The sequence below is a fragment of the Bos indicus x Bos taurus genome, chromosome 25 (genome assembly GCF_003369695.1).
Source record: "Bos indicus x Bos taurus breed Angus x Brahman F1 hybrid chromosome 25, Bos_hybrid_MaternalHap_v2.0, whole genome shotgun sequence".
In the NCBI taxonomy this organism is placed as follows: Eukaryota; Metazoa; Chordata; class Mammalia; order Artiodactyla; family Bovidae; genus Bos; species Bos indicus x Bos taurus.
In genome coordinates, this window is record NC_040100.1 from 19651949 (window position 1) to 19675814 (window position 23866).

The 23866-nt window shown below is 42.3% G+C and overlaps 1 long non-coding RNA gene across 2 annotated transcripts in view; it reads right to left on the minus strand.

Annotated features, from left to right (window-relative positions):
• LOC113883443 overlaps positions 1-23866 on the minus strand; it is a 62141-nt gene that overhangs the window by 32239 nt on the left and 6036 nt on the right. For both annotated transcript variants that reach the window (XR_003508642.1, XR_003508643.1), the window contains exon 2: positions 9585-9655. This is a non-coding gene — a long non-coding RNA (uncharacterized LOC113883443). The remainder of the gene's footprint in view (positions 1-9584; positions 9656-23866) is intronic.

A 23866-nucleotide genomic window follows, 5' to 3' on the forward strand; every position in this document is an offset into this window, starting at 1 on the left:
TTAAGATTAAAAATCCAGAGGAAAAAATTTTTTCAAAAAAACATGCAGTTCTGATACTGTTTCCTTTGTCTATCATGCCCTGGGAGTAACAGTTATTTCTCATCAGAAGAAAAAAATAATAGAGAGAGAAAATGTAAAGTGATTTGTTCTACCCTGTTTCCACTAGCCCCTTGCCCTGGGAGAAAATGCCCTGCCTTTGGAAACGTAAATGTCTCCATGCTCCCCAGGCCTCCCATCCATCATTACAGGCAGGCACGGGCAGCAACAGCCGGCCTGCCACTCATGACCCTTTCCATCAGATGTCTAGCTCTGGCCAGTTTGTTGACAATTATGAAGATTTTTTCCCAACCCAGCCAAACAGCCTCTGCACCATCAGAGCTCTCCAGACCTGGGGAAACTATAAGAGACCAGGAAAACATACCTTGCTTTGTAGAGGACGCCCCAGCAGAGGGCCCAGACCCAGATCCAGACATAGCTACAGGGGCTCCCCAGGGCTCCTCTGTAGCCTGGAGCTCTGGGCCCCACAGTTCTCTAAATTCATAGTCTGTCTGGAGAGACCAGTGGGATAAGGACATTTAATACATATACCTGGGGTGAGGTGAGGGTCAGCCAGGTGGCTCTGCTGAGCTTGGCTGGCTTGCTCACATGGATGTCAACTGGCTATCAGCTATCTGGATTAGCCTCTGCCAGGTGTCCGGGCTCTGCTTTGCTCCAAATGTCTCTCATTCCCTAGCACTCTAGCCGAGGCATGCTCTTACGGTAAATAGGAAAGTACAAGACAGCAAGCACTGAGCCTGCACTAAGCCTCTGCCTGCATCATATCCAATAATACCCCTTTGGTCAAAGCAAGTCACAGGACCATGCCCAGAGTCAAGGACAGAGCTTGTTACCCTGCCCACAGTGAGCAGGCTCTGCAAGCCAGGATCAGGCTCTGCCTTTTATCAGGGATGTCTTTTCAATTTTTTGAGCAAATAAGAGACGACTTTTCACCTATCTGATTAGTGAAGGAAAAAAATTTTTGTAACACTGTGTTCCAGGCACCATGTAAATGAGGACAGGGAGTGTTAAGAAGGGATGTGATGAGGCTTCCGTGGTGGCTCAGTTGGTAAGTAGTCTGCCTGCCAATGCAGGAGATACAGGTTCAGTCCCTGATCTGGGAGGACCCCACGTGCCACAGAGCAAGTAAGCCCATGTGCTTTAACTATTGAGCCTGTGCTCTAGAGCCCAGAAGCCGAAAATACAGAGACCACATGCTCCAGAATGAAGACTACATGCTCCTGAACGAAGGCCACACACTTGTGAATGAAGACTACTGAAGCCTGAGTGCCCTCGAGCCTGTGTTTCCTAACAAAAGAAGCCCACATATTGCAACCAGAGAGTAGCCCCCACCCGCCACAACTAGAGAAAAGCCTGCCCAGCCAGGAAGACACAGCACACCCAAAAATAAATAAATGAAATTATTTACAAAAAAGAAGAAGAAGGGATGTAAAGAAGGTGAGCAAACAAGCCTCACTGAAATCTTGGGTAAGAGTCATACTGGGAGAGGGAAGAGCAAAGCAAAGATGGGCTCCCAAGGGAGAGCTGGAGCCAGGGGAGAATACAGGATTTGAAGGGAGAGAGATGAAAGGGAGACCAGGTTGTACAGGGCCACGGTAAGGAGTTTCTTATAAACTCTTGTACCTTTCTAACCTTTCAAAACCAAATGTGTGTTCCTTTCAAACCCATAATTTTAAAGAACTACAGACAGCAAAAACAACAATCCTGAGCTGCTCTCCAAGATTTCAATATTAATGGATTCTATGAGCATTTTCGGAGAAGGCAATGGCATCCCACTCCAGTACTCTTGCCTGGAAAATCCCATGGACTGAGGAGCCTGGTGGGCTGCACTCCATGGTGTCGCTAAGAGTCGAACACGACTGAGCGACTTCACTTTCACTTTTCACTTTCATGCTTTGGAGAAGGAAATGGCAACCCACTGCAGTGTTCTTGGCTGGAGAATCCCAGGGACGGGGGAGCCTGGTGGGCTGCCGTTTATGGGGTCGCACAGAGTCAGACACAACTGAAGCGACTTAGCAGCAGCAGCAGCAGCATGAGCATTTTATCCTAATTCCTGGCCACCACATCCTCGAGCTTCCTGGAGCCGGCAGAATATTATCATTGTTGAGCACAGGCTGCCCTCTGCTGTTCACTTTTGGATGCGCACCTATGAGTATCCCCTGAAGCAGCAAAGTTATTGTCCCAAGAGAAGGCAGATAAACCATTGTCAGAATGCCTTGTCTTCCTTGCCAGCAAGTTTGATATCTCAGGAAGCCCTTGAAGGACAGAATACAAGAACAGGTCTCCCAAAGCTTTGCACACTCATTTTCCATCATATATTACACTTTTGAAAGGACTCAATTACTACAATGTCAACTTGCTCATTTGGTCCTCCACAAACCCATGCAGGGCAAAGCAGTGGGGCCTTGGTAGCCCATTTTGCAGGTGAGAGGACTGAGGCTTCAAGAGACTGTAAAACTGGCACTCAGTCCCATTAGCCTGTGCATAGTAAACCAGGGTGAGAGTCACGACCCTCCAAGCCCACTCCAGCACAGCTGAAGGGCAGCGAAGGGGAGATGATTTGTTCACAGTCTAAATATGAAACAGAAAATAAAAATCCTTTTTTCAGGATAAAAAGCTGTGACTTGTCATCATACCAACCACGCCTCCTTCTCATGGTCTCTTCCTACCTTGATCCGAGTCCCATCACTGGCCCATAGTGATTCTCTGGTTTCTGATATGAAGATTTTGCAGCTTTTGGCAGAAGGATGGAGAGGCGGGAGAAGGCCGTGACCCTACACTGTGGCCCACGTCACTCTGTACGTCTTGAGGAGCATTTTCTAACTTTAATCTGTGCTTCATTCCAGAGCATCTCCTACTTCTCTATCTATCTTCCCCACCCAGGAAGTAGCAAAAGCTTCTAAGATCCATGCCCTCAGGGTAGAGTTACAGAGATACAAAGAGAAAGAAAAGCATGGGTGCTCACTTTTTTAGTTTTAAAAATAGGCTTTTGAAACTCACAGCAGAGAAAATCATTTGAGGGAAAGGGTTTCTGTTTCTCCAAACCCTAGGCTTAGGGTGTCAGTTATGAAGGCCCTGAAGAACCCAGGCATCAGACTTAGGTCACAGACCACAAAATTAAAGGGTGAGAGGTTATGTTTTCCTGCCCTGGAAAAAGAGGAGAATTCTCAGAAACAGTGAGGGAAAGAAGGTAGTTGAAGCCTGACAATCTGGAAACTTTATCCAAGAAGAAACAAGCTAGGAGACACTTCGCAGAAGGATTTTTTTGGAAGTCGCATGCTGTGTGGAGTGTCATGTAAAACTCTCCATCGCTTCCCGACAAAATCTTCAGTAGGATCTGCACTGCCTATTAATGCTTAGAGAAGTGTGACTTACTTTTCAGGGGATGTGAAAAAAAACAAGTGCTGCGTTACCTGTACCTTAAGGTGAAAACTGAAGTGATACATAAGGAGAAGCCAGTATACCAACTGCTGTAACATCCTTGGCCTTGGGAAGTTCAAACCTGAGAGAATGAAATCTCCTTATCAAAGCCATCATTAAAACATAACTTGAGAAATGTCTATTTAGTTCTTTGGCCCATTTTTTGATTGGGTCGTTTATTTTTCTGGAGTTGAGCTGTAGGAGTTGCTTGTATATTTTTGAGATTAGTTGTTTGTCGGTTGCTTCATTTGCTATTATTTTCTCCCATTCTGAAGGCTGTCTTTTCACCTTGCTAATAGTTTCCTTTGATGTGCAGAAGCTTTTAAGGTTAATTAGGTCCCATTTGTTTATTTTTGCTTTTATTTCCAATATTCTGGGAGGTGGGTCATAGAGGATCCTGCTGTGATGTATGTCGGAGAGTGTTTTGCCTATGTTCTCCTCTAGGAGTTTTATAGTTTCTGGTCTTACGTTTAGATCTTTAATCCATTTTGAGTTTATTTTTGTGTATGGTGTTAGAAAGTGGTCCAGTTTCATTCTTTTACAAGTGGTTGACCAGATTTCCCAGCACCACTTGTTAAAGAGATTGTCTTTAATCCATTGTATATTCTTGCCTCCTTTGTCGAAGATAAGGTGTCCATATGTGCGTGGATTTATCTCTGGGCTTTCTATTTTATTCCATTGATCAATATTTCTGTCTTTGTGCCAGTACCATACTGTCTTGATAACTGTGGCTTTGTAGTAGAGCCTGAAGTCAGGTAGGTTGATTCCTCCAGTTCCATTCTTCTTTCTCAAGGTCGCTTTGGCTATTCGAGGTTTTTTGTATTTCCATACAAATTGTGAAATTATTTGTTCTAGCTCTGTGAAGAATACTGTTGGTAGCTTGATAGGGATTGCGTTGAATCTATAAATTGCTTTGGGTAGGGCCAAAGAACTAAATAGACATTTCTCCAAAAAAGACATACAGATGGCCAACAAACACATGAAAAGATGCTCAACATCACTCATTATCAGAGAAATGCAAATCAAAACCACTATGAGGTACCATTTCACACCAGTCAGAATGGCTGCGATCCAAAAGTCTACAAGCAATAAATGCTGGAGAGGGTGTGGAGAAAAGGGAACCCTCTTACACTGTTGGTGGGAATGCAAACTAGTACAGCCACTATGGAGAACAGTGTGGAGATTCCTTAAAAAACTGGAAATAGAACTGCCTTATGATCCAGCAACCCCACTGCTGGGCATACACACTGAGGAAACCAGAAGGGAAAGAGACACGTGTACCCCAATGTTCATCACAGCACTGTTTATAATAGCCAAGACATGGAAGCAACCTAGATGTCCATCAGCAGATGAATGGATAAGAAAGCTGTGGTACATATACACAATGGAGTATTACTCAGCCATTAAAAAGAATACATTTGAATCAGTTCTAATGAGGTGGATGAAACTGGAGCCTATTATACAGAGTGAAGTAAGCCAGAAGGAAAAACATAAATACAGTATACTAACGCATATATATGGAATTTAGAAAGATGGTAACAATAACCCGGTGTACGAGACAGCAAAAGAGACACTGATGTATAGAACAGTCTTATGGACTCTGTGGGAGAGGGAGAGGGTGGGAAGATTTGGGAGAATGGCAATGAAACATGTAAAATATCATGTAGGAAACGAGTTGCCAGTCCAGGTTCGATGCACGATGCTGGATGCTTGGGGCTGGTGCACTGGGACGGCCCAGAGGGATGGTATGGGGAGGGAGGAGGGAGGAGGGTTCGGGATGGGGAACACATGTATACCTGTGGTGGATTCATTTTGATATTTGGCAAAACTAATACAATTATGTAAAGTTTAAAAATAAAATAAAATTGGAAGAATAAAAAAAAAAAAAAAAACATAACTTGAAAAACATGCTAAAGGCTATTCTAGAAATACAAAATATTGTATGTACATATTGGAGACAGTAACTAGCTCTACCTGGGAAACTGAAGAACATTTCACATTTCAAGGTGAAATGATAGCTTGACAGATGGAGAAGTAAAGAGAAAATCGTTCTGTTAGAACTAACAGAACAGTCTCAAAATAGTCACGTTTCTCTTGACTGGGTAACAAAGTAAACAAGGGCAGAATCTTAGGAAAACTGATTGGATTAAATAAATGAATAGGCAATGAGTTAGAGCGCTAAAAAATAAAATACAGATGATAAAAGAAAGCATGAACTACACCGTAATTGTGAGATTTGATTTAAAGAAGAAAGTATTAAACTAAGCAAAGAGGTTTATGTTAATGATGACAAAAGTACAACCCACATGAAGATCTAACCATCATAAATGTTTATACGCCAAATAGCATGTCTTCAGACTGCTTACAGCAAAAACAGCAGAAACTATAAGAATTAGACAAAAACACAGTGTAAATGTTCATTCAGTTCTCTCAGCCCGTGACAGATCAAGTAGATAAGACATTCATAAGGATATAGAGCTTACAAACAATATAGCTGTTGAAGTTGAGCTTACAAATACAGGAATAAACATGAATATGATATTCAGCCAAAAACTACTTGCTGAGCATCTACTATGTGCTTAGCACTACTCTAGGTGTTCAAGGTACAGAAGTGAATAAAACAGAAATAAATCCCCATTCTTGGGGACTTACATTGTAGTGCAGAAAGAAAGATATATGATCATTGGGCTAAGGTGATGGCAGACAGGTTTTTCTACCATAAAGTTAATATTTTTCCTTTTGTAAACAATAAATTTCCTTTTGGGAGATACTCCAAGATGATATAACTAGCCTGTTTCTCATCATGCATGTATTTACCAGTTTTAACATTCATTAATGACTCTTACCTAAAAAAAATTATTACTCTGGTTATTGCCAAATGGTGATTTTCTAGTTCCCTCATGGCTTCTATTAATAGATTTACTAGTTGGAATTCTACTGTAAGCAAAATGTTTCCCTCCTCACCATTTATTTTTTCATATAGTAATATCTATATGGACTCATGGATTCTTATTTTACTCATCATCCAGAACTATCATTATTTATTTTGTTGTTCAAACCGCCCCAGATTTGGTCAGTGGGAGACTCTTAAAACTGACTCCTGAGGCCTTTTCCCATGTCCCCATCATCTGAGCACTTTCCTTGCTTGCTGGTATATGATATTCCAAGTTAATACTGTACTTTCCCTACCCTTGCCTTGGAGTCACACATTTCTCCAAGACATCTTGACTCTTTTTATTGGAGAATGGGATTTAGATACCAAGATATGAGTATTAGGTGTACTCATTATTACTGGGTTGTCACTGCTATGAGACCATCTCAGACATTAGATAGAAAAGAAAGACATATATATATACATAATACTATTTACTATTTTATTTCTGTATTTTTCTACCCATATTTAAAACCATGAATTCACATGGATATTTCCAGGTCGAATCCAACACCACTGGATTTATTCAACCCTTTCCTTTTTCCACATTTCCCCCCGTTTTTCTGGCAGTGAGAAGCTTGTCTCTCATTTTTCACAATATATTTCCTTTGGGATACACATAAAACAGTTTCAGAATTGTTATTTTAAAAACACACACACACAAATTGAAGAATTCAGTTTCTAAAACATAAAAAGACTATTGGGTATGTCTTTTTTATGTTAAAAAAAAAAAAGAGAGAGAGAGAGGAGAGAAAATTAGAGTCCAAAATATGCACTGAAGGATGCTACAGGTATAAAAACAGATCTTTTCAACAAATCAGCAAGAAATCCCAAGTTCACAGATAAGAATCTCTCATTCCTTTTCCAGCTGGATGAGAAGCTCACATGTGATGCTGGTTTAGCTGAATGTAAGTCTGAGTTCAAAACTGCTTTGCCTCACAAATTTGAAATCATTGGTAAATTGCTTTGCAGGGACTTTTAGATTCATCCTCCATATTAACTTTTGCCTCATAGTTTCTTTTCTTTCCTTTTTGTTGCCCATTTGTACTGCACTTTGGGACAAACCATCACAGATTTGTTTTCAGTGGTGTCTTTTCAATGGTTTAGTCTATCTTGAGGGATTTTTTTAATGTCAGTGTGCTCGTTTCAAGATCTTTAGTGCTTCTTTTTCATATCAGCCTATAAAATGTTTTGTGAATGCTATTTCTTGTCCAATAACTCTTAAAATATGAGTTATTTGTATTTTAAAGTCTTTCTATCCCATATTTCCTATTTTCCTGTTTCTTATGTGTTAGTTTTTTCAGTTTACTCAATTTGTTACCTACTTTTTAATAACATTATTTCCCAAATATTTTTGTGATTCCTGAAGGTATGCTTACCTTTCAGTTGACAAAAAGAATAACCTAAGAGCTCCAAGAAATTTAAAAAATGTAAAACCAGTTACCCATATAAGAAAAAAATGATCATAATATCATCAGACTTCTTAACAACACTATCAGAAGACAGAGAAGCAATGTCTATGAAGTTTTGAGAGAAAATTATGTGGAGTCCAGACTTCTAGCTCTAGTCCAACCTATGAAGAAAACTAATGCCATAAAAAAGCTTTGAATCCATGAAAGAGAAAACCCCTAAAAAATGACAGTTAGTTGGAGAGGCAAAAGAAAATGTTAAATTCTATAATTAATAGTTTCAGAAATATTCAATAAGAAACCACATTAAAAACACATTAAAACCACATTAAAGGGCTTCCCTGGTGGCTCAGTGGTAAAGAATCCACTTGTCAATGCAGGAGACACGGGTTCAATCCCTAATCTGGGAAAATTCCACATGCCCTGGAGCAACTAAGCCTGTGAGCCACAGCTATTGAGCCAGTGTCCTAGAGCCCAGGACCCACGACTACTGAAGTCCGCAGGCCTCTGCAAAAAGAGAAGCCGCTGCAATGAGAAGCCCAAGCACCACAACCAGCGAGTAGTCCCCACTTGCAACAACTAGAGAAAAACCCAAAAAAGAAATGAAGACCCAGCAGAGCCAAAAATAAATAAATAAAATTATTTTTTAAAATCATATTTAAAACTCCTGTTAAGAAAAATAATTATTAAAACTATTTAAACTTTAAATAATTAAAACTTGGAAATTTATAAAATATATTCACTATAATTTGACAATATATGGACAGCACAGAATCACGGAGCTAAGAGCCTGAATTTATGATCAAACTAAGAGACTCCCAGAATGAACATAAAAGAACAAAAAGATTAAAAGTCTTCCATAAATAAAGTTCAGAGAAGTAGAGAATAAATACAGAATTTCTGCCATTTGTCTGTCAGTAGCTCAGAAAAAGGAAACACAGAAAATGGAGGGGATAAAATAATAAAAGAAATAGTAAGGGAAAACTTTCCCCACAGTAAGGAAATGTAAATCTATGAATAGCCAAAATACACATAAAATGTTATAAAACAAAGTTATTTTTCAGACATTCAAGGAGTCAGAAAATTGGTACTTGTTCTTTTAAAAACAAAAAAAAGCGCTCATTTTTTTCAAAAAAAGAGGAAAACATAGCATCTAAGATACAATGGCTCTAACCTAGTAACACATAAAGTGAGTGAAAGTCGCTCAGTCGTGTCCGACTCTTTGCTACCTGTAGACTATCCAGTCCATGGAATTCTCCAGGCCAGAATACTGAAGTGGATAGCCTTTCCCTTCTCCAGGGGATCTTCCCAACCCAGGGATCAAACCCAGGTCTCCCGCATTGCAGGCAGATTCTTTACCAGCTGAGCTATCAGGGAAGCCCAATACATAAAGGGAGACCCCCTAGACATTTGTGTAGCAGGTTGCAAAACAATTAGTTTAAACCCAAGGTGGAAGTCAGAGGCCTCTGGCAGAGCTGGAGATGTCTTTGTAAAAAAAGACCATACTCAGCAGAGAGTGGAGTTGGACATCTGTTAGAAATATGGTTATGCTTAGGGAAATTATAAAGACAAGCTTCTTGAGCTACAGAGAGAAAAATAAAAAGAAAGGCAATTAGAAATTCCAGAACCACTTTCTCCCAAAGAAAGCTATATAAGGAAGTTAGAGTCTAAATATAAAGCCAACCTAAGTGTGAAGTGATTTTTGAGCAATTGATGGATTCTAAGAAAAGATAATCCAATTTATTTTGATGCCACGGAACACTTACCTTCAAGCATACATGTTTAGCAGCATAAGATCCTATTTTCCTTTTGACAAGTCCAATCATAGTACTTAGCTCTGGAATGAAAGATATTTATATTATATTTATCATACCATAATAATACATGTATTTATTCATTTTCAATTATTTCTGTGTTAAATCTATTAGCAAAATATAAATATTATGAAAGTGGCAATACACAGAAGTTGGGAGCCAGAGGAGAGCAAAAAAATGTAGGAGTACTAATTTCTACATCTTTGATAGTATCAGATGATATTGTCTGAAGATAGATATTGGAACAATAAATTAAAGTTTGTAGATCATATTAACTTTAGAGGAATAATTGCTAGAACTATAAATAATTAGCTAGTTAAATTTGGAGGTGGGGACTTTTAAGTAAGATTTCCTTTTTCCTTTTTTTTTTTTTTTTGGCCTGTTGACAAAGATTTATTCACTTTATTCCTTTGTCTAAAGAAATTTTCCATAGGTTTGACCATATTATCACTGGTTTCACAAAGATATTATGGCATTTCTTTTGTTTTTTAATCTGGAACTATTTTACTTTTTAATTTTTATTTTATATTGGACTACATAGTTGATTTATTAATACAGTGTTGTGTTAGTTTCAGGTGTACAGAAAAGTGATTCAGTTATACATCTACAGATATCTAATCTTTTCCAATTCTTTTCCCATTTGGGTTACTACAGAATATTGAACAGAGTTCCCTGTAGGTCCTTGTTGGTTATCTATTTAAATACAGTAGTATATATGTCAACCCCAAACTCCCAATCTGTCCTTGTCTGCAACCTTTCCCCTTTCATAACCATAAATTTGTTTTGTCTGTGAGTCTGCTTCTGTTTCATAAATACAATCATTTGTATCATTTTTTAAAGTACCACATATAAACCATATCATATGATATTTGTTTTTCTCTTGTCTGATTTACTTCACTTAGTATGATAATCTCCAGATTCATTCATATTGCTGCAAATGGCATTATTTCATTCTTTTAATAGCTGAGTAGTATTCCATTGTATATATGTAAGATAAGACTATCCCTTAACTTTCAAAATAGAGCTTCAATAAATACTGTCTGTATATAACAAATAAAAACAGTAAAAAGCATAAAAAATTATTTGCTATGAAAGTAACAAGCATAATAATTCAAAAGAAAAATGGTTCAAAAGTAGATTATGCTGAGGAATGGAGTCAGGGGTCTGGAAAAGTTTTGCTTTTCATGTTATGCCTCCTTTCTATATTGCTTAGCTTTTTTCCCCCACATTGTGCTCTAATTTAGTGATGAGTTTTTAATGTGTTAAAATATTAGGGCAACCACTGAAGAACAGAATAGGATCTATAACTTCTAAAAACCCAATATGGAAAAAAATGAACCAAAGAAACTCAATCAATGCAATAATATGCAGCAGAATAGGGGAGGGAGACAAAGAACAAGTATCATAAACAGAAACATAAAGTGTGATGGGGATAAAAAGATACAAAACTTAAAAGGCAAATGGATCCAAAGGTTAATCTATTTTATTAAATGAGAGAAACATATTTAAAAAATAAATTGACAAAAGCTTTGGCTATGTTATATATAGCTGCTGCTGCTGCTAAGTCACTTCAGTCGTGTCCGACTCTGTGTGACCCCATAGACGGCAGCCCACCAGGCTCCCCTGTCCCTGGGATTCTCCAGGCAAGAACACTGCAGTGGGTTGCCATTTCCTTCTCCAAAGCAGCAAAGTGAAAAGTGAAAGTGAAATCACTCAGTCATGTCCAACTCTTAGCGACCCCATGGACTGTAGCCCACCAGGCTCCTCCATCCATGGGATTTTCCAGGCAAGAGTACTGGAGTGGGGTGTCATTGCCTTCTCCAGTTATATATATAACAATAAAACTCAAATCATGAATTCAGGGAGGATCTTAAGAGAAAAAGAATTGAGAAGAAGATAGAACAGAGAGATGTATATTCTTAGGACCACAAAGATGAGGTGAGCCCAAACCACAGCTGAATCTAGCCAGGTTCAGCCAGGGGTCTAGCTGTGACTGAATGGGGCCAAAGCCATGTCTGACCACCCAGAGAGTGTTATGGGCTGAATTGTGTCCCCCTCCCACCACCAATCATATGTTCAAGTCCTAACCCCTAATACTTTAGGATGTGACTGTATTTCAAGATAGGGTGTTTTAAGAGGCTATTAAGTTAAAATGAGGTCATAAGGGTGTGTCTTGATCCAGTATGACTGGTATTCCTCTAAGAAAAGGGATAAGAGACAGATACACACAGAAGATCACGTGAAGACAGGGAAAAGACGGGTATCCACAGTCAAGGAGACAGGTCCAGAAGGAAACCAATCCTATGGACACCTTGATCTCAGACTTCTAGGCTCCAGAACCATGAGCAAGTAAATCTCTGTTGTTCAGGGCACCCAGGGTGCAGTAGTTATGGCAGTCCTGGCAAATGAAAACAGAGGGTCTCCTTTTACTGATAATGATATTATAATTAGAAGTCACATGCCAATGACATGGGCAGAATAAGCAGCAATTACCAGTAGAATAGCACATGGTCTAGCCAGTTCCACTTTAGCAGAAGGTCTGGCGAGTGGTTTGGGAGGTTTATGAGCAATTAGCAAAGGATTAAGAGAGAGAGAGATGGGCTTGGGCTATAAACTCAAGGAAGCTGGGCTGAAGCTGTGAGCCCCAGACATTTTTAGCTACTGCAGCCCTATTCTTTCACTGACATGGTCAGAACTAAGGTAGAAAACGTTGGCAAATCCATGTTGCATAATCCTTTTATCTGGTGACCACTGATTAGTAGAAGGAAACCCCCACTAACAATAAGCAGGCCATTCTCCTGATGGCTTTGTGAACTAGTTTACTAGTGGCTGGATAGTCATCTGCCTTATCTGCTTTTTGTATCCTTCCCTTTTTTACCAAGAAAGTTTGGGCCTAATTAAAGAAATGAGGATATATAGCAGGCAGTCAACAAAGTACATCAATAATCTCCAATTAAAAGACAAAGACTCAAAGTAAGGATAGAGAAATAGATCAGTGGAACAGAATAAAAGCAAGAAGACTCACACCTACTCAATCCACTTATTTTAAACAAAGGTGTCAAGTCAATGCAATGAAGAGAAGAATTTTTAACAAGTGATGCTGAACAATTAGGGAAAAAATAAAAAGAACTTCCTCCCTCTCTCTCCTTTATACACAAACATGAATTTTAAATGAACCATAGACTGAAATTCAAAAGGCTCAAAGTCCTACTTTTTTCAAGTGAAACACTTGAACAGAAATATCGTATATCAATAAACACTGGAAAAAGTGCTCAACATCATTATTTATCAGGGAAATGCAAAAGATGGAGACTTACTATTTCTATGTCCTGCTACGCAAATATGGGCTGTGCATTCCTACAAATGAAAATAACTCCCTTAAATGTGGGAGATGAAAGGGATGGAAAAATCAACACTCTCATTCTTTTTTTTAATATTTATTTGGCTGCCTTGGGTCTTAACTGCAGCATGCAGGATCTTGGTCTTCACTGAGGCATGCAGGACTCTTAGTTGCGGCATGTGGGCTCTAGTTCCCTGCGTTGGGAGCACAGAGTCTCCGCCGTTGGACCACCAGGGGAGTCCCCAGCACTCTCATTCTTCATTAGGAATGTAATTGGCACAGCTTTTGGGAGAGCAATTTAGCAAAACTTAACATCATTTTACGCAATCATCTTCGACCCAGTAATATCAGTTATAGGGATAATCTAAAGAGAACTCACCCCTGTGCACAAAAATGCCTAGACAAAAGTATTCACTGCAGATTTGTTTGGAGTGAAAATCTAGAAACTCTCTAAAATATTTGCCCATAAATATGGGAAAAGGTTAAGTTATGGTGCATCCATTATACATATGAGAGATGCAATTGTTAAAATGACAGAGTACATGCCTACTTACTGACATGGAGAGACCTGTAAGGCATACAGACCTGCTGCTAAGCAAAAAGAAAGAAGTCACCGAACAGTGTAAATGGCTCTATTTACATTAAAGACTAAACTCTGGGAGATAGTGAAGGACAGAGAAGCCTGGCATGCTCCAGTTCATGCGGTCACAAAAAGCGACTGAACAACAACATCTTTAAAGACACATAAACAAAAGCGAAAGTAAATTTCTGGAAGGATGCACATAGGAATGTGGCAATGTCCACCTCTGTGCACACAGGGAGTAAGGATACCTTTCATCACTTTTTACTCTTTCTGTTATTTGTTTATAACTAGGATGAATTTACTTGTTACCACTGTAATTATTTACAAAATAATACAATAAAAACTGCTTTTTAAAGTACTGAATATGAATTACTAACAGAACTAACACAAGATTATGTGCCACACCCTCTGCTAAAGAGTCTTCCATACCTTTTTTCATTGAATCTCACAAAACAAGCACTGGTACTCAGTTTTTTAACTTTTTATTTCATCCTGGAGTATAGCCGACTAACACTGTTGTGATACTTTCAGGGGACTTTCAGGGGACAGCAAAGGCACGCAGCCATATGTATACATATACCCATTCTCCCTCCAACTCCCCTCCCATCCAGGCTGCCATATAACATTGAGCAGAGTTCAACACTGGTACTCATTTTTTATTACATGAGAAAGCTGAAGCTTAGAAAGTTTGTTGGTAGTACAATGGCCCCTTAAAAATCATCTGAGGAGTGATTCTGAAAAAGACACTCTGATGATTGGACCTCATGTCAGATCTACAGAATCAGAATTTCTGTGGATGGTGTCCAAGCATCTGTATTTTGTAGTTACAGCTCCCGACAGTGATTCTAATGTGCACACAGGGTTGAGAACCAATGACTGCCATTGATTCTGAGTCTGAGGTCATATTGCTTGCAATTGGAAGAGCAAAGGTTGGGATTCACTGACACTTAATACGCAAGAAATGATAGAGATAGAGATAAAGAGATGGCAGAGATGTAGGCAAAGATATACATACTGAATTTTTTTCCAGCTATTGAGAAAGAGCATCTCAAGCATAAAACGGTCCATGCACTAATTCCTCTTCCTTCTCCAGAACCCATCCTCTGAATCTGTCTTCTGCAGTTGTCCCTGAAACTCCCGTGGGATGATGTTTCAAATAGTTAACGACCAGACACCACAGGCACAGACCAATCAGAATGGACCCTGAACTCAGCACTGGAGTGGGAGTCAGGCTTTCAGCTTTTGATCAGTGAATCCTAGAGAGCTGAGGCGGTCCCCGGGAAAACAGCAGTGGGATGCCACTTAGCAAGCTCAAGACAGCAGCTGTTTACTAACCAACATGGAAATAGTTCAATATTTTAACAACTCATACAGTAGTAGCACCAGTGTCTGTCTGCACCTAGACTAAGATCTGAGGATTTGGTGGGGGGTGGGGGGGATGGGCGGGGGTGAGTATTTTTGAAGGTTGTTCTACAATGGTCTGCCTATCAGGCCACTATTTTATGTCTCTACCCAAAGACTGCTTATTGACTGTCAGGAGGAAAAGTAAGAGGCTGGCACACAATCTGTGATCCACACCGAGCTGCCCCACCAGCTGTTGTGTGCCTAGCAGCCCCGGCTCCCAGCCTGATTCATTCCCAGCTCCTAGGGGGTTTGTCACTTTGCTGGTTATTGCTATGTTTCCATCCTGAAGTGGCAGCTCCAGTTGTGTTTCCCAGATAATTTCAAAGATGCTAATTGCCACCTGCTGATTTCCTGTATAAACACTGTACTTTACACATGAGATTAATCAGAGAGCTGTGGACTGTTCTGAGGAAACGTGTGTATGTGTGTGTGCTCATTGAGTTTCATTACTGTGGCAGATTTAAATCATAGGCAATGTTTGCTCACAAAGCTGCATTAGTAAAATGACAGGGAAAACAAAATTACAAAATACCATAAACTGCAAGCTCATAGACTGTATAAACAACTACTCCAGTCAGCCGACGATGCACTGACTAAATTCTAGAACCAAGCATGAGGAAGGTAGCCTCTCTAAAGGAGACTTTGACGCACAGATGCTTATGTTTCTAAAAGAAACCAAACCTGAAAACATTTTCAAAGGTTTAGAGAAAGTACATTCTCTTCAGATTCAAGATCGGCCTTGTGTCAAATCCTAGCTCTTTCAGTGACTACCTGTAATATTCATGCAAATTACCTGGGTCTCCAAACCTCCATTTCCTCATTTGTAAAATGGACATTATAATATCTAAGTTACCTGAGACAACATGCATCAGGCCTAATTGCATGTTAGTCAGAAATGTATGGCTTGTGACAGAAATTTAATTCAAAGTGACCTCAGCAAAACAAGAAATTTACTGGCTCAAAATATTAAAAAATCAGGCCTCTGGCTTCAGGTCTATGAGCCCAAATGATGACTATGGAGCACTTTGACACCTTCTCCACTTTCTGGCCCTGCTTTCCTCTGCCAGACCTCATTCTCAGGTAGACTTTACTTATGGCAAGCTAGTAGACTAGCCAACAGCCCCACACGTTTTATCCTCTCAGCAACCACAGAGAACTGGTATAGATTGCATTTCACTTGGAAAATGACCCACTAGCCCATTCTCAGATCACATAGTTGGGTAGGAAAGTGTCTACTCACATAGCCCTAGTCAAGCCCCGGAGATATGTACAAAATCAGTCACATATATGATAACACAGATGGACTTCTGACCCCAAAATCACTGAGAAGTTTGAAAGACAGCCAGCCTCCTAAGTTGGACCATAAAGAAAGCTGCATGCCAAAGAATTGATGCTTTCAAACAATGGTGCTAAAGAAGACTCTTGAGAGTCCCCTGGATAGCAAGGAGATCAAACCAGTCAATCCTAAAGGAAATCAACTCTGAATATTCATTGGAAGGACTGATGCTGAAGCTGAAGCTCCAATACTTTGGCCACCTGATGTGAAGAGCTGACTCATTGGAAAAGACCTTGATGCTGGGAAAGATTGAGGGCAGGAGGAGAAGGGGTGACAAAGAATGAGATGGTTGAGTAGCGTCACCAACTCAATGGACATGGATCTGAGTAAACTCCGAGAAATAGTGAAGGACAGGAAACCCTGGCGTGCTGCAGTCCATGGGGTCTCAAAGGGTCAGACATGACTTAGTGACTGAACAACAACATAAGAAGGAAAAATCAGTATTCCATCAGAATCTCAACCCCAGATTGGTACTCAACCTTCTGTATAAGCAGACGTCCCGAGTGACAAGACAGACAAGTTTGCTCAACTCAGAGATGCTGGTCAGCCCTCATGCTCACATGGGATGAGATGATTTCGGTTCTAGGCCAACAGTGGAAAGTGGTAGTTCGCAGACTCAAACCCAGGCCCATTTGGCCAAGGTAGTCATTTGCCATTTTCTGTTTCCAAGCATCTTTGAAAGCTTACTGCATTTCCTAAAGGAAACTCTCATAGTATTCCAGCCAGTGGTCCTGGTCTCCACCTAGTCACTTTGTCCCTTTATCTAGCCCCATCCCCACAAGTGGGGCAAGATGGGGTCCTCTACCCCTTCATTTCCATTGTCCCTCCTCCTCAACTTCCCCCCTGATGTGAACAGGGTCTTCAGAGTGTGGTAATGTATCAAATTTATCCTGTGATAGTTGGTCAATATTAGCCACAGGATTTCATGGTCTTTAGGTATCCTGCTCTAAAAAAAAAAAAAAAAAAATTAAAATGTGAGAAATCAGGGCAAATGGGTCTTATCAGGACAGATTAAAAAGAGTAGGTGCACAAGAAGTCTAGCTGCTGCTGCTGCTTCTAAGTCGCTTCAGTCATGTCTGACTCTGTGCGACCCCATAGATGGCAGCCCACCAGGCTCCCCCATCCCTGGATTCTCCAGGCAAGAATACTGGAGTGGGTTGCCATTTCCTTCTCCAATGCATGAAAGGAAAAGTGAAAGTGAAGCCACTCAGTTGTGTCTGACTCTTAGTGACCCCATGGACTGCAGCCTACCAGGTTCCCCCATCCATGGGATCTTCCAGGCAAGAGTACTGGAGTGGGGTGCCATTGCCTTCTCCACAAGAAGTCTAGAGCTCTTGTTAAATAAGAATGGAGGGATGCCAAGGTAAAGGGGACTTCTTGGTGTCTATGAAAGTAAAACCTTAGCCTGATTGAAAAATAATACACATAAAACAGAAATGTTGGTAGCAGCCTCTGGACTCTAATGCCCTTCCTGACCAGCTATGAGGAAAATTAAAGTCCTTTCTATAATGAGTTGAGTTTATTTGCCTTTCTGGTCACTTGGTTAAAGTACCAGAGTTAGCTACAGCATAAAGTGACATGCTCCTTAGCACAGCTCCTGATTCAGACCACCCGGATCTGAACCCAAGATCCTCCACTCCACAGCTAGAATGCCTTAGGCACATTACTTAACTTCTCTGTGCCTCCATTTCCTTGTTAGGAATAATAGCATCTGCCTCCCAGTGTTGGCACAAGAAAGAAATTAACTAACATCTATACAGTAACTAATTCAAACTAAACCTGGCTCATAATAAAACTGAATACACTTAGCTGTTCTGCAAGCAGCAACCTAGTCTCCCTTCCTTCAGGAAACTAAGCTCCTTGTCTGCATGAACTTGTTGATTGGGTAATACCTCAGGACAGTGTTAGGTCTCCCTATGGACTCACAGAGGCAAAGCTGAGGTACCATAGGGATGTGACTTGCACCCATGGAGCTTTGATTTTCTTACAAATTGCTACTTGCTTTTGTGCACTTGATTTTCTGATTGGCAGGGATTTTTCTTCTGTTTGACAGTGCTGGAGTAAGCTCGTCCGTTGGCTTACTCTGAAAGGGGGGAAAGGTCGGCAGCAAACTTTTCTTGCCCTTAGGCTGAAAAGACTTGGCACAGTAAATTACAAGAGGTGAGCTAAGCTGGTCACAGGAGGGCATAAACGGACGTCAGACTGTGCTAACAACTAGGAAGCAGCATCACAGAGCATTAGCAGGTGTTACCAGAACTCCAGAGGCAACGGCTATAGAAGCCGGAAGGGTTGTTATCCAGGCATAGAGATGAGGGTGGAGACTACTCCATGGGCTGGCATAAGCCAACTTTGCCTGAAGGCTTGTCTGCAGCTCTTGTAGCTCCAGGTATCTTGTCAAGGTCATCTTTGCATTCTGGCACTTCCAACCTCCCTCCTTCACCAACTTATACACTCGGGTCACTCTGATCCCTTGCCTGTACTCCACTCAGTCACCTCTAGAATTCCTTTTATCAAGTCAATTCCTACTCATTCCTCAAGCTTAATTAAATTTGTTTCCTCCAGAAAGTTTGTTGCCCACTTCCAAATCCTTTGAACTGATGGCTCTCTTTATACAATCAAGTGGAATTAAACACTGTCTTATGGCACTCCTTACACTCAAGCCTTGTAAGACAGCAAACATCATTGGTTTTACCTGGGTAGCATCTTTTCTTCTTCCCTCTGGTAGCAATACCTACCTGATTTTTTTCTTTGGGAAAAAAAAAATGCTTCCAAACTCTTGGTCCACGTGGCTGTTGGAGGAGGTCATCAAAAGGACATGACCACCAGGTGACCTCCAAGCTGGACCAGGGCAATCAGAGGCTCTTCAGGCCCTTGCCCTGTCCTTGAAGTATAAGTATACATCCTGTCCTCCAGTCGTACAGTGAAAGCTCTTCAAAGATACAGCCTTGAGAGAGTAATGTGCAGTAGAAGGCCAACTAGACTGAATACATGATTGAACCCAATCAAAGCCTCTATATAAACTACTAAGATTCTAGGGTGGGTACCAAGATCTACTCATCCACAGGCACTAAGACAAGCCTTGTATGTAAGTTCTCTCACATGCTATCAGGCGCTGCAGAGTGTGGAGACCCTCCAAATGCTCCTGCCCCCAATCCTGGGGAGAACCCTGTAGTCTGTAGGGAGGGAGTCGGGGAGATTCCCGCTAATGCCTGTTGCACGAGTCCGGTTGGGGTGGTGACCCATCCACATGGACTGCAGTCGCTCTTCAGCCCAACACTGACACCATCTGGAGGGAAACGGGAATGGACTGCAGTTGCCAGAGGGCTGAACTCAGCATTTGGTGATCACTTCCAGCAGGTGCAGTGGTAAAGAATCTGCCTGCCAATGCAGGAAACTCAGGAAACACAGATTCGATTCCTGGGTCAGGAAGCTCCCCTGAGATGGAAATGGTAGCCCATTCCAGTATTCTTGCCTGGAGAATTCCATGGACAGAGGAGCCTGGCAGACTACAGTCCAAGGGGTCACAAAGAATCGGACACAACTGAGCCACTGAGCACATGCACGCACACACACACGCACACGCACACACTTGAGCTCCGGTCATTAGCCCTTTGCACTGACAGTTGGGCTGTTCTAAGGGGATTGACCCCACAGCTTAGAAAATGGAAAGCTGAGGGGTGGCTGATTATGAATAAGCCCTTGTGGAGTCAGGATATGTGCAAAGTCACTTGAGTTTGCCTGTTAAGAGCTTGAGTCAGTCCTCACTATCCTCCAAATCCTAGCTCAGAGTGTGCCAACACCCCAGGGCAACCAGAAGTTGACGTGGCTTAGGTGCAAGCCCTGGCAGCTGATCCTTCAATAGATACAACAGATGGGTGCACAGAAAAAGTGACCACAGTACTGCCTGTGTGGGATGGTGCACTGCCAAGGATAACTGCATGCCCCTGAAATACAGTGACTTGGTTAATGCTGGAACAGCATGACCTGCGTGTTTAATGCCGTACCAGCATGACCTGTGTGTTCCAAATATTTCCAAGGCAGCTGCAAAAGTCTAGGGTCATCCACTGGAGTTCCCAACTGGCAAGGGACTGGAAGACTGATTGATTATACTGGCCCCTCCCTCTGAGTAAGGGCTCCAAATATGCCTTGTTTTGTGTGGTTACTGTATCTCGCCTAACCCAAACTTTCCTCTGTCACTATGCAAACCAGGCAGCCACCACTAGGGGATTAGAGAAACTGACTACCCTCGTCAAAAAAAAAAAAAATCAGTGATCAATGGTCACTTTTCAAAGGTCATGATATGCAAGACTGGGGAAAAGAACATGACATCAAATGGAGGTCCCACCTCCCTTATAAGCCACAGGCTGCAGTGTCGCTAACAGTCAGGCCCGACTGAGCGACTTCACTTTCACTTTTCACTTTCATGCTTTGGAGAAGGAAATGGCAACCCACTCCAGTGTTCTTGCCTGGAGAATCCCAGGGACAGGGGAGCCGGGTGGGCTGCCGTCTATGGGGTCGCACAGAGTCGGACACGACTAAAGCAACTTAGCAGCAGCAGTGTCAGTAAAAAAAGGAGGAGGAAACATTAAAGAGGCAGATTAAATTACTTACAGGTAAAACCTCCCTGGTCAGGTGGACTAAAGTACTGTCCCAGCCTTTAATATATGTGAATGACAACCAGTAGGGTCTGTTGCCCTATCTGCCAGTAAGGGGATCCCTGCCCCAAAACTCAATGCCCTAAGGGTAGGCAGTCTCTGGAGGCAGACATTGCCCTGACTCCCCCATCTGGATCAATGTGCTGAGAACACCAAGCCCTGCTGCACCTGGGAAGGGTGTTATCTACTGGAATCTGTGAGGGGACATCCCACTGGGATGGGTGGATTCCTTCACACCCCTGGGTGAGGGGGCACTACTCAGTCTCCACCAGGATCCTGTTGTCTTGCTGCAGGCCGGACCAGCTGAAATGTACTCTCCCTGGAATGGAACATGTACCATCAAAGAGGGGAGAAGGTGAGGTCCTGGTCTGGCATTTCCCACCCACCCCCCGATCCATCTCCTCACACCTGACAGTGCTACCTTCCCAACAAGCACAACTGGGTCAAGTTCTAAATGCTGCAGCCACATTAACATCCAAGGGTCAGACCATAGTTGCAGTTCTTACAGAAGGGGAAGACCTCTCCATATAAGTTCCTACTATGTTTCTGTCTTATTGACCTTGGTCTTCTGCTGCTCCTGTGGTTTCCAGTCATGGGATGGGCACCTGATGGAGATACCCTTCTACAGTGGGCCCACCTGATGTCTGGCAAACCAATCAATCCACCTGTTGGGTATGTGGGCAGCTACCCATCTCAACTCGTCAGGACTGGCATAGTGGGTATCACCACTCCAGGGAGGGGACTGGAAGGCTCTAAAGCAGTACCTTAAGGAATGACAAGCCAGGACTAATACTCTTCATTCATCTGATATCACCAACACTGATTCAGAACACTGGCCCCTACGATCAATAACACTGAACAGAGCACACTTTTTCTGTTAATCAAACTACACAGCCAGGCCATCAAACTGCTGACAGGATGAGTCCTAAAAATATCACCGGAGTCATGGGTGGTTCTCAAATTTGGTTTGCACTCAAATTTGGGGTGGGTTCACTTGGGTCCATGCCAGGTGGCGGACATCTGAGCACATGGGCAATTCAATGTTGGGAACAGAAAAATCACTCTAAAAAGAAAGGGCCAAGACTTCTCTGGTGGTTTAGTAGTAAGAATCCATCTGCCAATGCAGGCGACATGGGTTCAATCTCTGGACCAGGAAGCTTCCATATGCTTTGGGGCAACTAAGCCCATGTGCCACAACTACTGAGCTTGTGCACCCTAGAGCCTGTGGCTCTGCGGTAACAAAAGCCACGTCGATGAGAAGCCCACGCATCACAACTAGAGAGTAGCCCCTACTCCCCTCAACTACAGAAAGCCCACATGCAGCGATGAAAACCCAGAGCAGCCAAAAATAAAATAGAAAAAAAAAAACCAATTATACCATGGGTGTGGGATGATCACTGAACTGTGTGGTCATTCTGTCACATTAAGGGCTAGTGACTGATTTGGCACTAATTGGTCACACCTCATATCTGCTAGATGACCTGGAATGTGACCCAGTGGCTGTGTGGCTCAGATCTTTGGCCATGGCTTCCACCTGTGGTTGGGCCACTGTGACCCTGGGTTTTTCTGAGCCCAGGGGAGAATCCACCCACAGTAACAAAAGCTGCCAAACTCCCTGTGGTCAAGACCAGATGGGCACACCCTGTTTTCCACTGGTAACACTCCATCTGGCCTCCATCTTTATCCCCTCCATTGGCCTGGAGGACATCACAGCACACACAGAAGCCCTTACTAAGTTCACCCAGAAACTCTTCTAGGACAGCTAGCAAAGGCTGTCCTTACTAGACACTGAAGTATGTCCAGTGAGGAAATCCGTCTTACAACATAGGATGGCCTTGCATGTTGTTACTACGAGGCGGCACCTGTGCCATGACCCAAACAAAATGTGTGTTCACACCGGATGAGTCAGCTAACGCAGCATCTTTAACAAACCTCACGAGGACACAAGCGCTTGCCCTGAGTGATCCAGCCCCTAGCCTAGGGGGTTTAATAAACCAATGGCTCAGATCATGGGCTTCTTGATGGGAAAAACTGTTACTTATGTTGAGAGTCATTATCTTGGTGTGTGTTTTCTCTTGTATGTGCCTCTACAGCTGCTGTGGCTTCTGCCTCTAGTGCAACCAGATAACCACCCAACAAGCCACCTCCCTGCTGGCAACACCCCTTGCTGACCACTCAGGGCCCACTGTGGAAGTGGGGGCTAGGTGGAGTGTCAGAGGAGGTCACCAAGAGAACATGTCCGCCAGTTCACCCATGAGCTGGACCCCACTAACCAGAGGCTCCTCACCCCCTTCCTTTGTCCTTGGAATGTATGTTTTGCCCACTGCCACAAAGTGCGGGCCGTTTCAAGGACAGAGCCTTGAGAGAGCAGTATGTTGTTGAAACCATCTGGACAGTATTCATGACTGAACCCTATTAAAGCCTCTACATAAACTATTAAGATTCTGGGGCTGGGTGCAGAGATCTAGTCATCTTGTGGCCCCTAAGCCAAGCCTTATGTGTCAGTTCCCTTGCCTGTTACACCCACCACCTACCCATTTGGAGTGGCTGCCTCTTTTTGGTCTCTCTTTGTCTTCCATGTACAGGGACATGTTTACCGACCCAGAAGTGGCTCAGAAAGCTCAGCTCCAGAAATTGGACATGTGGCCCAGGTCTAACCCATCAGGTATTCCATCCCCCTGGTCACAATGATTGGTTGAGGAATGGCACATGACCCAAGTCAACCAACCTCATCAATGTCAGCCCCAGGATTTTTGCTGGATTGGGAAAAAAATAAAAGAGCAGGTACTCTCTTCCAAAAGACCAACAGCTACCATAGGATGGAAAGAACCTTTATGAAAATAAAGCCAAGTCAGAAGAAAGCAGAGCTGAATAAAGGGAGGAATCGGATACCTGATTATACCTGAGGGCATAATC